This window comes from Bombus fervidus, chromosome 8, assembly GCF_041682495.2.
Source record: "Bombus fervidus isolate BK054 chromosome 8, iyBomFerv1, whole genome shotgun sequence".
NCBI classification, from domain to species: domain Eukaryota; kingdom Metazoa; phylum Arthropoda; class Insecta; order Hymenoptera; family Apidae; genus Bombus; species Bombus fervidus.
This window is the reverse complement of record NC_091524.1, coordinates 13,487,814-13,505,059: the sequence shown is the minus strand read 5'-3', so window position 1 is coordinate 13,505,059 and position 17,246 is coordinate 13,487,814. Positions and strand designations below refer to the sequence as shown.

At 36.9% G+C, this 17,246-nt stretch overlaps 1 protein-coding gene and 1 long non-coding RNA gene across 6 annotated transcripts in view; one reads left to right on the top strand and one right to left on the bottom strand.

Annotated features, from left to right (window-relative positions):
- LOC139989699 (uncharacterized) overlaps nucleotides 1–17,246 on the bottom strand; it is a 112,479-nt gene that overhangs the window by 56,223 nt on the left and 39,010 nt on the right. The gene's annotated exons all lie outside the window — the stretch shown is intronic.
- LOC139989700 (uncharacterized) overlaps nucleotides 1–17,246 on the top strand; it is a 185,053-nt gene that overhangs the window by 139,633 nt on the left and 28,174 nt on the right. The window contains exon 4 of one of the 3 annotated variants that reach the window (XR_011800384.1): nucleotides 10,258–10,510. The exons of the other annotated variants lie outside the window; for them this stretch is intronic. This is a non-coding gene — a long non-coding RNA (uncharacterized lncRNA). Of the gene's footprint in view, nucleotides 1–10,257; nucleotides 10,511–17,246 lie in introns of those variants that run through there. 3 annotated transcript variants of the gene reach the window in all.

Here is a 17,246-nt window from a genome sequence, read left to right as displayed (position 1 = left end):
GAGTATGAACCAGATGGTTTGAAAAATGTCGTTTGTTATAGTACTGCGTATTCCTCAGTTTCTCGGCAACTCCAACTGATACAATTTCTAAAATTAAACAAATTTTTCCTTTCATACTCACGACAGAAGTTGGAGGACAGAATGCAGAAACGTAAATTAGCTGAAAAAGAATATCTCGATAGATTAAGAACATTAGGAACGTCGTTCGATTATTATACCGAAGCTGTGAGAAGCATTCGCAAGAAAGCTACGTTAAAAAGGTCACTTTACGTTAAATAGCTGTGCAACGATTTCGTTTATTCGCTTTATGTTTCTTCTCAGTCGCAAAATACGGGAAAAAGTAAGAAGAAGGGAACAATTGCAACAGAATGAAGATCGACGATCGTCGATCATTGTCAAAGTTTTGTTTTCCATTAGAGTTCGTGTAATTAATATCATATTGGGTACACAGAGCTTGGTCGAGCGAGTAAGTACGTGTATCGTGGACGGCTGGTAAAGTGAATACCGTCTAAGCGAGATATTCGAAAACTGTCCGATTAACGATCCGAAAGTGCCTCGGGCCAAGATTCAAAATACCTCGACGGACGTTATATTCTCGTCGTACATTCCTATGGTGTCCTGTGTTTCAGCTACGGCCGCACCAACAGCTCCTGCAGTTTCTCTCACGGTACCCATGGAAAACTTTGGGGCCTCGCGTCGCTCAATTTGCATCCACCCATCGAGAATGGTAATTAAGGGCGAAGCGTAAACCTTGATTAGAATTACAATCGTAAACGGCGTCGGTTCGATCCTGTGAGCGATCTGCTATTGCCAGAGGGTGTACGCCAACTTGAAAACTGTAAATTGATCGCGACGCTGGGTACGATCCTTTGGTCTTTGAGCAGCGTACGTACGTAGCTCTATACGGCTACACTCGGCTATACGAGGATTTCTTTCTTGAAAAGCTTACGTCAATTACATGTGTTTTTACAATGATTGACAAAACATTCCTGGACATTCCTTGTTACGTATACGTGTATACTTCTCAAAGATCGCCAAAGTATTGGAACAGCCAGTTATTCGCTAGATTAACGAGCCACTATATTTAGCGAGACTATCGTTAGTGATAATTCTACGATTAAAATTAACACTTACCCTGTGTAACGGTGTTTCGCTAACTGTATGTTTGCAACAAGCGTCCTGTAATCTCTGTATAACTTCATTTTCAAATTGATTTCCAACTCTGCTATTACGATCAGCTACTTTGGTATAGAAGTGGTAGTTTCGTAGTCGAAAGTTGCGTGACCTATTCTTTCGAATAATGTGATTACGGTGAAAAGATGACGGCGCAGAGAATAATGTTGATTTAGTTTTCAATTTGAAACTGCAAAGAGGTAATACGTCTTTTTTAAATAAAAGAAAGATATTACTGCTGACCCGAACGAACGCACTGTATTTCGAGTACGAGAGACAAACAAGTTTAATGTACTTGTGCAAGGATGGAGCAAAAAGGTGTCCTTTATTATTACAGTAACGCGTTGCTTCGAAATTTTAATACACAATTTTAATACAATTAACACGCAAAGAGAATAATTGATATATCCGGAAAGATTCGTTCCCTGCATAAATTGACAAATCTGATACCCGATACGTCCAAAGTATTTTTTGAGATGTTTTTAAAAGTAAAGTCCATCTTTCCAGAATTATTTTATTACAACCATAAATGTTTGAAATGTATCTGTTTTTTTTTTTTTTTTTTTTCTAAAAGAAAAATGTCAATGATAATGCTTAAACTCAGATGACATTAATTCATGCATTATGCAAATCTAAACTTGTCAGTTTTAAAAAGAGAATCGTGTAGTTATAGTATGAACGTTACATTCAGCCGGATTCTCGAGATTTCTCGTGATCGCGACGCATTCCGGCGCGAATTTTCGTAGGCAACTCGGCTGGAAGCGACGCAATCAGAAAAAAGGTGGAAAATATCGGCCGCTAATTGTCGATTCGGCCGGGCATTTCTGAAGAATTATCCTACGCTCTCGGGTTTTCTTCCATGCTCAATCCGAGTCCATTAAACGCAAAGTCAGTCGAGCAAATTCAATAAGCGAATCGTTTTCGCGCGCGGAAATTAATCGTTTCACCCATTAAACACCGCCATTGAGAGTAATTCAGCGGCGTTTCTTTTCTTCGCGTGCCATTGCTCCGCTGCTAGAGAGGGGTTGAGGAGACTTCAATTTTCCCAGTTTTCAAAATACGCCAGACCGATTCACTAAATGCCCCGGCCAACGTTTGTTTTTTCTATTGGTATTTCGAAGAGATTTTCTATGCAGATACAAATGGAACAATACCTGCTTGATCCTGCTTATTATACGATAGGACACACAATACGACACGATAATAAAATAATAATTATATGTACACGAAGACAATAGACGAACAGTCACGCTAGAAACACGTCAATATATCGCATACTTTCAATTAAATATGCAAAACCGTTCAAAATTTCCAACGATTTGGCGTGGCACGTCTCCGTATATTCTACAAACATCTACCTAATTCTCCTAAAATAAATTCAATTTAAAACTCAATCGTATCTTATTATACGCCAAACGCGTGATCCTGTTCCAGCTGAAACATCCTGTACAACGTACACGTTTCGTCGTCGCTCCGTAGGACTCGAACCGAAGCAGCGGGAATATCGTTGATGAATTAAGCCCCGACGAAACACGCCCGTTATTTTCATAGTCCGAGCTGAGACTTCATTGTTCGCAGGCTCAGATTTTCTGCCGGATTACCGGCGGCTCGAACCAGCCCGGGTTTGCCGACAGATTGTTAATTGATCGGAAACACGCACGGTTGCGCGCCACCCGCTGCTCCGCTGCTCCGCTGCTTCCCGATAAATATTCTCTCTTCGAACGTATATACCTCGTACGTGTATATACGTGCATTTATGTGTACGTATTGGTCGAAAACAATTAGGGACGATTCGCGTATCTGAACGATTCGACAGGACGAATTAAAACGAACGCGGGTGAAGGATGTGTAAGAGAAGTTCCGGCATTGATACGAGCCGAGGGTTGCCTTGACAATAGGATGGCTTCGCGTTCCTTTGGAAAAAAGTGACACGAGGTATCTGGCGACGTAGATAAAGAAAAACACGGGGGAAACCGATCTGCTTAAAGGCTCGTGTTCTTTTGGCAGCTGAATCGTTCGCTTTTCACTGGATCCTGTCGAGTTTTTGCCGAGGATGGAATCTTCGCGCTGCTGATAAACTCAGATGCATTATGCCAGGCAGAAGTATGCAACTTGTCGATGCTATCGTTAATTTTGATGATAGGTTGATTCGAGCCATTGTATAATAGCTGTCTGTAGAAGTCTGCGACGTTTGATCGAATAGGTTGCCTAACTGTTGTATTGTGTTTGAAGTAATTTTTTTTAGCGATTATCATCCAAGCGATGTCAGAAATAAAGGCACTGTCTTTGCGTATATTCTTTGTTTGTTCATAGATTCGTCGATTTTACGTTTACGGAGAATCATGAATAATTTTTACTAATGTTTTATTTCAGTGGACTTAAAATGTTACGAATTATTGCAACACACGTACACGCATCCACGCATATTGCACAGAGATCTGTTATTTTCTTCGAATTCTCAAGTCATCCTGTTTTCGATCCAGCACACGTCCTTCGTATCATCGAGTTATTTTACGTTTGCACGATAATCGTATCTTTCAGTCATCGATTTATTTGCAATCATTTCTTAAACGATTAACCTTCAAACGTGCAAATAAATCGGTAATTAACACCAAGTATAATGATTATTTTCGTATGCTTTCATCGTCTTAGATATCTATTTCTACCTTAGCGATTAGTTAGCTGATATGACAACCGTGACAAGCAGTATGACATCTGTCAAAAACAAATGGCTACTTAAAAATGTATCTTTATGAAAATTTTAATTCGATTACAGAAATATTTGTCAACAACGAGGCTTAATTAAAACACAAAATATCCCAGTGGAAAGTAAAATTTACGCAGAGAAGTAAATTTCGCGAAGTACTTATTTTCCTCGAATGAAAAATAACGTATTAATTACGAACTTTCCATGCGAATCGAATGTTTCTTTCGAACATGAACGTGTATCATGTCATACAAAAATGAGAAACGACGAAAAAATTGAACGACTTTCTGTCTTACGGCTCCTGCTACAACCATGATTCCGTGATAAAGCATTTTTCAGCTGCATAATTACGAAACATTTTTTTGTTACCTGTCTCCATAAAACAAACTGTCAAACATCAGCAAAAAACATTTTCAGACACCCATGTTTCGCGGGAATAAATGAATTTATGTTCATCACCGACGTATTTTCCAAACTAGCATGTTACAAATCTAATATCCGCCAATATCAGACGTTGTTGCTGTGTAATGTGACAATAAATTATATTACCAATCTTTCAGAGTCATCTTCGAATATAAATTAACGCGACAAGCGAAAATTTCAAAGAGAAAGCGAACATTATGCGTAACATGTTAACTCGTTAGCGTGATTTTGCTCCTTTCGTTAATTTTATCGTCTGCTTATTAAACGTTTGACATAATGTCACAGAAAAGAAATATATCTTCGATCATCGGTGTATTCATTTTCTTTTTCTATCTAGAACCATTTGCATTTCAATTTACATAAGTATAGAATATCTAATTTATAAGAATAATTTATTCAAGCTGAGTAATTTGCCTTGTAACGTAATGCGGATTTAACGTAAATTCTATTATCAACAAGTTTTTAATCATCTGCGATCTATACTTGAAAGTAGATTATTTACCCGTAGGCTGTCAGTGGTGTGATAAACAGTGAAATATATCTGACACTTACATCGACAGCTCGATGGCTATAGTTTCCTACGGGGATATAACTTCTGCTCATCAAAAGGAAAGTAGTTTGTTCAATGTTAATACTCTCAGCTGCAATTATCATAATTCGATAACATACGTATATTACCTTATTCGTGGAAGTAAGTTTGTTGTCTATTTTACTGATACTTTTATACCTGATAGTTCCTCGTTGATCAAGATAACTCTAACAAAAAGAGTTATCCAAATTATTTTCTCGTTTCTGAAATCTTCTCTTACTGGCCTTAAGATGTACGATATTTTCTCATTCTTCGGTTATTATACTAAAACAAGTTTGATCGTACCGAGCAAAGTCCAAGACTGTATTTTATGATGTTGAAGCTTAAGTGACTCGAATAATCCTATCTTACCGCGTGTTGTACCAAAGATAATTATAGAAAGCGTTTCAATATTTTTTCTTGATACCTTCGATTCTAAGTGGATTTATTTTATTCGAATAAAGCTTTTATGTTTTATTAGAACCAGGTTTCCGTTGAAACAGAAAATAGAAGCGTCCTGACGAATAAAATATTCGACAAAAATTATGCATCATCTACAAATTTTCTGCGTGTTTCTCCTCAAGCGGAACAATCGTATCGAATCCAAGATTTCATTCTATGTTTCTTCGTTCCGACGAGATGATCTGCGATTCGACGTAACCGCGAACGCGATGTCTGCAATCAAATTGTATATTCAAGCCAATCGATGACTGAGAACAAGGTAAATCCGTCTTTTCGCGTAATAATAGAGATGAATACTCTCGAGTGGATAATCAGAGCCGATCGATTCGTCGACTATCGTGTATCGTTCCGCGGACGTATCTTTCTCGTTTAAACTATTTATCGTGGCATTTGATTCCTCCTCGCCTCGAATATCATCGTTTTTCCGATTTGCTTAAGGAAAGAAAATTGCGGAGATTTTAATGGATAACGAAATTCCCTGGGGTTGGGTATAAGAATTTGAAGTTCGAGGAGCTTAAAACATTGTAGTCGAACGAATAGCAGGAGTAAATGGTTTCTTTATAGCGCTGGATCGTATCGGACTAGAAGAAATTCGAGTTACGAATAAAATCACGCGTTCCAAATGTCATTTCTTAAATTTTTATTTTGAAAGTAAATTATACTTTCGTAGAACATAGAGATATATATTCTTAAAATAAAGCAATTACTCGCAATTCGTTTAAAACAATTATTCCATTTTAATCTCAACGCTTTCAAATAATTTATAACGTTAACTTTCGCGTGTTTCACATACTTGAGTAGTAATGAGAAATTTGAAGGTGCCGAAATACGCACAATGCGTACATGTAATAGGCAAAAATGTACAAAATATTTAAGAAGTAAAATATTTATTATAATATTCGATAAGCGAAACAAAATTTCTGTCTACGTTCCATTCCTTAAATTTGCGAGAGTATAAAAACGCGTAAAAACCCGTAATCTACATCACTATAAAAAAAAAAAGAAAAAAAAAAGGAAAGAACGGAAAAAGAATAAAAGAACCAAACTCCTGAACAAACATCCTAAAGAGTCTCCAGAAAATAATTCGCGTCATTTCGACCGAGGCACCCTGTACTTACTACACACTGTATAATAGTATGGCCGTGTTGGTGCAACGACTGTTATACACACTCTGACGATGTATATGCAGGCGCAGCCACGTAAGGCCTTCTTGTTCCGTGACGAGCGACGTCGACGATGTCGCATTTCCGACAACCACGAGCAACATGCGTGCCTACGCAAGATTAGCGGAATGAGCGTTCACACACGCGCACACTGTTCACAATGGCGTACGTATATAAGTGTATACGTATAGGTACGTGCATCGAACGAAGTCTGGTTCACGTGTTGTGTGTTCGAAGCGACGACTTCTCGAAGAATCACGGAGCCTCGCGTCCGAAGTAATTATTATCTGCCGGCACGCAGCGCGGAACGGGAAAAAAATAATTGTAGGTACGATCGAAACGAGCGGACCTGACGCGCAACTCGCTCGTTTATGCTCGCTTCTTCGCGGCCTCGATATATCAGGATTAGAGGCGCCTCGAAACCGTGAATCGCTTTAGGGATATACTCGAGATAGGGTCAGGTTTAATTTGTCGTTTGGTAGCGGCTGTATTGCGATTACGAAATACCTTTGGCGTTAAACTTTCCAGATCTTAACGACCGAGATCGAAGAATTCGTGATTTTTAGAGCTTGAAATGATTTTCCGATTGCCATTATTTTTTTAGATGTCGATGAGTGTCGATTGGAAAAAATTCCTTTGGTCCTTGGCCAATTTAATTTGGGAATACGTTGGTCGAGGTGATTTCTGAATTAATAATTTGATTCTTATTCGATTTCAAAGGTCTATCGAATACATTTATATGTATATCGAAGGCGAATCATAACTTAATTTCTAACATTAAACGCGTGATTTATTTAATTTGTCGTTTGATAGGCAATTTACGATAGGGAAAATTCAGTCCGTATAGAGCGCTCATAATCTTGCTGAATTCTACCTTGTTTCTTTGGTAATAACTTAATTTTGAGAGTTATATTCGCGTATAAGTTATTAAACGGGCTTTGGTTACAAAATCGTTCTTCCGGTTAAAATTCTTCTATCGCGAGCCAAGCATTATTCGTTTGAACTTAAATTTATAATATAAGTTTGTCGCTTTTAAGTTCACTAACGAACCCATCGAATACTTTTAATTATGTAATGCTCGAGTTATAATTAATACTAAAATTAATATCGGTATAATGAGCTTGAATCTGTCTTCGATTTCAAAAAGGACAGTTAAAATGAAAAATTAATAAAGTTATTAAGGTGTTCGATTTAATAGGTACATCTGGTAAATAGTTTGTACAGAAATACAGCGAATGTAAAATTTGGTAACAATATTATTTGCTAACAATAGTACATATGTTACAGTGGCGTGGTTTTGTCGGAGATGACAAGATATTAATTTTCCGCGGAGCAGGTCACGCAAATGGGTTTGTTGTATCCCATGTTTGAAAAAATTTGATTGTGTAACAAAGTTTACCTTGTTGTTCTTTTATTTTTCTTTCGTTACATACGTAGTATAATGCAGATAATTTTATTGTTAGTTTTCCAGTAGAATTTCAAAAGTAGTAGTACAATGTCATCTTCTTAGTTAAATACGTAATTTATATCGAATCTTTCAATTTTAATATATGTACGTATAATATGAAGAAGAAATTTCCAAGATTTAAATACTCACGAGGTGAACAAACTTTGTTAATGAGATGGATTCTGAGGGAAATATCATATTTCTTTTGGCTATCCTTAACTTTGTGCACAGGCGAACTTTCGTGTTGAGCTATGCACGTCCTTTTTAATATTTACGATGTTAAATATTCGAAATATGAACTACTTCGTGTTTCTTACCGCACGCTGAAAATACCTCAGAAGTAGCACAGTCAAAATAAATATTTTAATAATCTGGATGTCATCTATTACGTCATTGCCAACGAAGAAGACGTAACACTTCTTAAATAAGAGAAAACTATGAGAAAAATTTTATTACGAAATACTTTATTTATCTTGATAAAATTGCTATTCAAAGAATGAAAAAAAGAAACCGCTACATTTAACAGATATTCTTCTTCGTGTGTACTTATTTTATCGCGTTGTATCTCCGTTATAAAAATTACTATTACAAATATTAAAAAATTCTTTGGCATCCTTTAGAGTTATAAACTAAAAATGGCAAAGACGACGCTTAATACCGTTTTATTGGCATCGTTCGTTTCGACAAAACGTAAATGTAAGGGCACTGCTTTATCTTTCTTTGCCTTTCATACCATAAGTTTCGCAAGATTAAACTAATCATTTTTTCGACAAAAGTACCCTAATACATCCTTTTCTGTAGAAAATCCAGAAACTTATCCGACGATGTATAAAAGATACGTAGTTCGATTTGAAAAAGTTGTATTGTCATCGAAATCTCTTTAAATGAGAATGTAAAAAAGGTTGAAATATCTGATCAAGCTTTCCTCGTGAAGTCAAACAACTTTCATCTCGAACATTTTTTCGTATATCCGATGATAATCACGCGTGTACATTTAAAACCGATATACTGTATAAATAAATACATAATATTCGAAGTTTATTAATACACGTTACTCCAACATTTCTATAGCTCATTTGCATCTTGGCGATTTACGATTCGGTCGACCTATACCACGTACCCACGTGGGGTATTCATAAGATCGTTCCGAAAATCGCGATTCCTTGGTTCCATCGTGCGTCTCCGCGTGACAGGATTGCGCAACAGCCTCCGACGATTGCGCAACCGCGGAAAAATTATGCAATGCTCCAGTGAAAAGTCGCTGCGTTCGCCTCCGAAGACGCTCCTCGCTGTTGTTTATGCGCGCATCGCATAACTCGCGGCAGCGTGCACGTGGTTATTACAGAAAATTACTCGTGGACTCGTTAAAACGCGCGGAGAAACCTTGGCTCGGTCTGTCCGCGAGTAAGTCGTTGAAAACGGTGAACGTTCCTGCGCCACGAGCGCCGGATTCGGGTCAATTAAATGCCGATGGGAACGTGGCTTCTTGCTTTTTGAGGGATAAGCATCGCCACGCGTAATGACCCCTTTGTTAGGGGCAATGATATTTTTGAGCGAGCGAAATTATCGAACAGATCGCAGCTAAACGTGTAACGCAACGATTTTTCTAATTCTTTGATTTTCTAACGTTTCTTTTACATGGTCTCTGACGCGTTGGCTGCCACTGTCATTAGCGGTCATCGGTGCCCTACGTTTTGCTAAATTTTTTTAGAACGCCTAGACCGAGATAAATTTGGATGGATTAAAAAATGTTCAACAATGTGAATGATCATGCAAAAATGAAATGTATATAAATATTATGTAGTATATTTGAATCTATTGCGGCCCTCGCTATGGCAAAATGTATAAAATTCACGCGACAGTCAACGTGCAACAGCCGATATTTGTATATTTGAAAGAATTTTTCCCCATTTTTCCCCATATTTCTAATTTAATCGAATATATTAACGAGACGCTTGGGTTACGTATTAGCTCGTTTACAAAAGATGGTCGTCCAATCAGAAGAATATTGGACAATGTAAACAGTTGTGCAAAAATCGCGAATTACCTTTCATTTATTCTTTGGAAACGTTACAAGCATATCTGGGTCTACCCGATGGAAGAAATATCGTTGATTATAAATGGCATCACGGTACAATATCACAGCAAAGAGCACTGTTTATAAACGAATTATTTGTTTTATTATGCATTGTCAATACTTTTCAGATAAAAAGATTTTTCAAACAAAAGATGTAAGACTATCAAATGGATTTTTAAATTATTTTTGTACGATTTTACGACGCATATTTAAGTTGGCAATTTAAAAATGTTTCAGCCGAATGAAGGGGTGCGTTACGCGATCGGTAAAGGAACGGCGTGTGCGTGTGGAAATAGAGCGGATGTAGAAAAGTAAGTGTAAGGTATGGACAAAGGGAAAAACGCAATGGAAAATGTAAAAGAGCGGAAAGATGGATGTCGAAAGGAGAAGATTAAATAGAAAGTGACATTATCAACGTTAAATATACAGCAGTTATTTAAATTATTTAAACACTCGGTTCCTCTTGTAGAATGAATAGAATTTTTAATTCTATCATATATTTTGTTTATTAGGGATTGAGATAATCAAAAGTATATTAACCAAGTATAAAGTAAATATCAAGCATTAAGTAAAATGTAAAAGTAATAAACACAAAATAATTAAAAAGATAATATTTCTTTGAATATTATATCTTTCCTTTGCTTTTAAAAAGTGGTAAACTTTTAATAGATACTTGACAACTTATTATAGTCACATTTCAGCGAATAATTGAACCTAATTCTTCGTTAATTTGCCGTAGATCTATTTTAAAATCCTTTGAATCTTATATATGAATTTCTATTTAAATAGTATTATTCTTTGCAACATTTTGATATTCTTTTATTCGAACTGGAAAAAGTTTGTTAAGTTGTTTGTTGCTTATGAACCGACAATACGGTAATTTATTTATTTTTCGTATATCTTATAACTATCATATATATATTATCCAATATATAAAATAATACAGTCAATAACGTAATACGTATTATAATATATTAATTAACGAATTAATTTACCGTAGCGATAATCGTATTTATAAAACGTGAAACACGAGACGAATAAAAATTTCTTCTGAGAAAATATTTACGGAAAGAAGATAATCGAAATTCATTGCGATACACGTACTAATCATCATCGTTGAAACTTAATTATAAATTAAGAGAACATCCAGAACCTCCTATTTTCTCCTTGTGTAAATTCTCGACGTAGTTTTAAACGTACGCTTCATGCTCTTCAGAGTTGAGGCATTTCTTTACGGAAATCGCGATATGTACTATATTTGATCGATTAAGAGAAGATATGGTAAACGTGCGAATCGTAGGGAAACCCACGAAGTTACGTACGATTCATCAGAAGGCATTGATTTCCGTTTGTTTTCGCGTGCGAGTTTGTTGAATTAAGACGTAAATTGCTTCATCGAACAATGCTTCCCATGGTTCTGTGATTCTCTTCGTTTTATCCTGTGCGCTCGCTTTTCTTCCCGCGTTACCGAATCTCGAATGCAAATATGTCAAATAAACGTGAATACTTGAAGTACATACATACATTAGGCTGTGCGAATATACAAACGCTAACTGTGCAAACGTACTATTAGCGTACGTATTAAACATATGTACGCACTAGTGCTAGTATACGTATGTACATTGTACATTCCACGAATTGATTCAACGTAGCGTTTGTGACTCTGCAGCTCAGTGTCGTTTAGCGTAATTTTACGAGTTAAACACTTTAATGCGTTCACTGTTGATAGAATTTGACGTTGTCTACGCTACGTATCATTAAGTAACTTTTACGTAATTATAACAATTTCCATCTCTAACGAATAAACAAAATTCTAATTATAGAGCATTCGTTCCTGAACTTTATTTAATTTCATTCTTCCCTTAATTACATTAAGATAGATAGATATATTAAGATAGATATTATAGATAGAATATATCTATTATAAATATTAAAGTCATTTACGAAATTATAAATAAGAGAAACAAATTATGACACGAATTAGACATCGTACACCCTGATATCTTCCACGTGTGATATTTACAGTATCAATTTCTATAACACTTGCTGTCTGTACAATTTCCTATTTTTACCGCAACATTTTGAATGCCTCGAGTTAAAATTTTAATAACCATTTCAATCACAAATAAAGATAGAAATGTTTCATATAAAAGAGTAATCGACGCATAAAACGTAGATAAACGAATAAAAAAGTTTTTAACGCAACTTCGTTACCGCAGAAAAACACAGGGCATTCCATCATCGTTTCATATAAAACTAACATACACACACATGGGAGGTAGACGATTTAAAAACAGTTCAAATACAAAACCAGCAAACGGTCTATTCGCCCAGACGCCCAGTCCGATCAAAAATCCAGCCGGAGAGCCGCTTCATTCATTTAGAAACGGGTTACGTTCCGTCGGGAGTCGGGGACTCAATTTACACGGCGAAGAATCGAACTTCCCATTACGAGGGGAAATAGAAGCAAATCATTTGACCAAACACAGTTTCCATTCAGCGTTTCATCAATTAAATAAATTCGACAAGAACCAGGCCCAGGACAGAGTATTAACCCCTGTGTTCACGATTCAATTTTCTACCCCTTTTCTATCCCTCTACGTCTCTGAGATCGGCAAACAGAACGGAGAAATCTATAAAAGAAGAAAAAAAAAAAAAAATCTCTGGAAGATTGTAAGATTATGAAATACATTATTGCGTAGATGTGCGTGTATAGGTACATGATTATTTTTCACATTATTGATACTCGTAGAACGTTCGGTAATAAATTTTAATCTCTTTCTTCTCATAATTTTATATTTTTATTGCAATATCTTGACTTCACCATCCTATTTTTATCGCGTGTATCGCGTATATGTATTATTCTCGAAAGTTGCAAATTAGGAATTTGCAAATAAAAGTATCTTCGACAGTTTTTCCATTCATGATTGTCAATAGAATAGTTAATATTCTATTCTATTATATCAGCAGAATAAGTTATTTAATAAATAATCTAATTCATAATTTCTTAACTTTTAAAGATCTCTCTTTCTCTCTCTCTCTCCTTCTACTCGTTATTAATTCTCCATTATATTATATTCCCATTATAATAAAACTTTTAAATACCTCCTAATATAAACGTACAAACCTACGAATGCATGCAGATACCAGCAAGCACTAACGTATGTACATACCAACGATCGAACCTTCCGTCTCTTCCGTTTCCACGTATCAATCCAGATAGGTGGAAACACTACGGTACACGGTCATTTCCGGTGGCGATAAGATCGGCCGATTCGTCGAGGATCGTTGCAATTAGTAATCACGCGTGCATTCCGTAACGCGGTTGCGCAACGCGATGTTATACACGCGTGTATCCTGCGTCCTTTTTTTCCGCTGGAATCCATCGAGTCGAACAAGGACACGAGTATTTCTCCTACCGATATACATATATAGCATAACATTATTATTTCTCCGGTTTCTCCGTTGGTTCTCCGGCTGCTGTCCTCCTCCCTTCGCCTCATCCACGCTCTACAACTCGTATCACCGCCTATCTATCTTCTCCTTCTTTTTTCATCCCCCGTTTTTTCCATGATCGCGACGCCACCGGCACCGACGGATCGTCGAATAAATTTTTTATCGCTGCCGCCGACGAACCACCTAGCACCGACTCCTTTTTTTTTTTCTTTCCTTGTTTTTATCGATTCTTCTAGTTTCCTGTTCCGAGGCTGCCACCCTCTACCACCCCCTCTATCGTCCATACTTCTCACCCTCTTTCAACCGTGGCCCGCGATTCTCTTCCCGCTGGATCCCTAGGGTCATTTTCGTGCGCGTTAAACTTTCTCGCGGGATTCCGCGCGTATTATCGACGATATCGTGATTCGGACAGATTTTTTTCCCTCCCTTTTTTCTGATCTTTTAGGTTTCTATTTCTTTCTTCTCTCGAGGATTCTTCTTCTCTTTTGGATTTTGATTCGTCCCTCCCCCCCCCTTTTTTTTATTACCCGTCTTATGTTTGGAGGAATGAAATTAGGCACGGCGGATATTAGCGTAGAAGAATGATGTTGTTTCGTCGAGTCGACGGTTCCGTGGACGATCGATGGCTCGTGCGTGTCTGTCTTCGCGTCGCGTGAAGGATTTTCGCGTTGTTACGGCTCGGCCGTTTTCTTGGTTAATGGACTTTCGTCGGGGCACCAGGTCGATCGTGAACATCGCCGAGGTCGGAGGTGAATTTTGGGAATTGGCTGTATGTGGTAGGTGAACGAAATGTTTGGATAGCGTCGAATTTATTTTGTGCGTGAAACGTGAGAAAGATACACGGATAAATGGAAATATGGTGAATGGTAGAATTAGAAGTATCGTGAAAATCAAGTTGTGTCAATTGTAATATAAGTATTAAGTTACTATAGTATCGCAAGATAATTTGAAGATTCAGGTGCTTAAAAAGAAAGAAAGTTTGAAACTGAAAAATATTCGAAATTCAAGAAATTAGCAGAAAGGTGATAATTTGATACATCGAAAATTTAAAAATGACTACGTTAACTAGTTGTAACAATTAGATTTGTTATTCATTTTTGGAAGCATAAGTACGCTCTATCGTACATTTTATGATACCTGAAATTATTGATAATCGTTAGAAAAATATTGATATTAATAGAAGACTTCTGACGGGAAAACTACTACTAAATAATATTTAAACATTCTAGTAGACTAACTTATCATCTATCTATCATTTGTTTGATTATTATGTAAAAATACAATTTGTAGATGCACGTACGTGTGCGTTAATTAATAAATGAAACTTTTCTTGTCGATATATAGCCCGTTCTTTTATCGTTATTTGTCCTGCTTACGATACGTATGCACCTCGTACATTTTTATTTCATGCTGCTTTTAGCATTCGTGTACTGCAAACCGTTGCTTCTTTTCATTCAACAGCGCAAATCTCTTAAAATGTCAAGAATGTGTAAAAAGTATCCTTTTTAAATCCGTTGAAAGGAAAACGCTTTATAAATTGAATAGGTAAACGTGTAACTCAAAGTTTCATAATTCGTCGTTCAACTGTTTTCGAAGCGAGAAAATATTTTTCTTTTAATATAGGGGAATAATATTAGTACATATTACGGTATAACATAAAATATATCGTATTTTTAGACGATTAATTTATGAATACTCTTTCTAACAAAGGAATATCCGAAAATTCAATTTATAAAAATGATCGACAAATTTTATGGAAACAGACAGATTAAGCGCAACTTCTCCTCGAGTCTTTTCTACAATTTGACGTTCAATGAGACACGTCTGTATTCAGAGTCGATGGAAACTATTCCTAAGCGAATCTTTAAAAAGAGAGAGAAGAAAAAAAATAATAAACTGGAAGTGTGTGGAATTATTGTTTGGTGCAGACTTTTCCGACACGCAGTAGTAAATCTACGTTATGCAAACATACTGTAATGATACCAAGTAACGTTCACAAATTGCGTGCTGGTAATACATGCGTATTTGGATTAAACTTCCTCTTATGAAACGTGTTTTTTATTACTGATAGTATCTAAATAACGCGTATAATCTCATTAAATTCCAACGCACTTACGATCGTTTTCCAGGAATTTTCATGCCTAATTTTTCAACACCGGTTATAACATAAATAATCAATATTTCTTGCCTTATACTGACATTAAGATCTTCAAACATCGATAAAAGTATGTTTTTATTATACGAACATTATAAAGGCATAGGCACGTAAAATGGATGACTTACCAAAAAAGACTACAACGATTGTATAATACTAAATTGGTTGTTTAACCAGAGAATTTTTTTTTTAGGAATTTCTACACCATTATATGCACGTGTAGTAATGCGTTTTGATGCCTGGAAGCATACAAAGGACTGTTATTAAAGTCTAAATTTATCCACATGTTTCTCCAATTGAACATGTCAAATTAAACATACACGTGTACTTACATATTACTTCCTCTTTTTCTACTTATAAATTATATTTCCGCTTGCGAATTTTAAGTAGAAATCCATTAATGATTCACGCTTTAAACAAAAATCCACAAAAGCCCTAACGAATCTTAAAACTAAGTAATACGTTTAACAAATTCTCTGCAGAGTAAAAGTGTTCGGCATTATAAGGCCATCAAGATCGATAGAATCATTAGAGTGGTCCAAAACGAACATCACGTTGTTCGGAAAAAACGCAATGACTATGACATAGCTATACAGTGGATATTTAAACAAATTTATATATACCTTTATAAATACAATAGAACCTTGGTAGCTTATTACGTCTGTACATGTTACAACAATTACTCCATTTTGAATTTATTGCATATCGTATTTCGAAAATCGTATAAACCAAACAAATTGGTCAATACAGCGGACAAATTGTTTGCACGTTTACAGAGGTTATTTACTAAATAAAAAAAATATCCTTAAATTCCTAAACTGCAGCCACCTTCGCAAAGAAGAAAAAAAAAAAAAAAGAAAACAGAGGAAAAGCATGAGAAAATTACCCAGCAACCTGTATAAGCAACGCCTGAGAATCTCCTCTTAATTTTCCCGCCAGACGCAACGTGCATCTATCTCCCATCGACGCAAGAGCAAATCTATGCACGATAACTCGAAAACAGTAGGCTACGTTCGGCATTCCTTGCCTGTAAACTGACTGACGTCAAAGAGGGAAGGATGGAAAGCACGATGCTTGATCGTCTAGTCGATGATCGTTAGGTAAAAGATGGTAGCCGATGGACTTCCGGAAGGGAGCGTAGGACGCGATGTCGAGTTTGGTCGAGCTCGGTTCGCACGGTCCGCGGGTGCGATAATCTTTGAAAATTGGCGCGATGCGAGAGCCGGGGCCGCATTCCACCGGCGCTGAAGGAAAAATCGAGGCCAGAGCCCGCGTATTACGCCCGTTGGTACCCGGTATGTACGTACGTGCATGCACATCTCCGACGTTTGCAACGCGGAGCACACGTGTACAGCGACCGAGCGAGCCGCGGTCGTTCGGCCCTCCTCCTGGCCGACGTCGTTCCACAGCCAGGTATTTACAGAGGCGAGCAAATAGTTCCCGAGGCCTCCGCGCTCCTCTCGTGACTACTGTTTTCAGTTCGTGGTCGACTTCGATCGACCTTTGATCGATCGTGAATGCACGTTTAATCGAGCGTGCATGAGTCGCACGGCCATGCACGCCGTTCCTCTGCCTTCTACCCCACGACCAACCAACTTTTTCTCTCTCTTCCTGC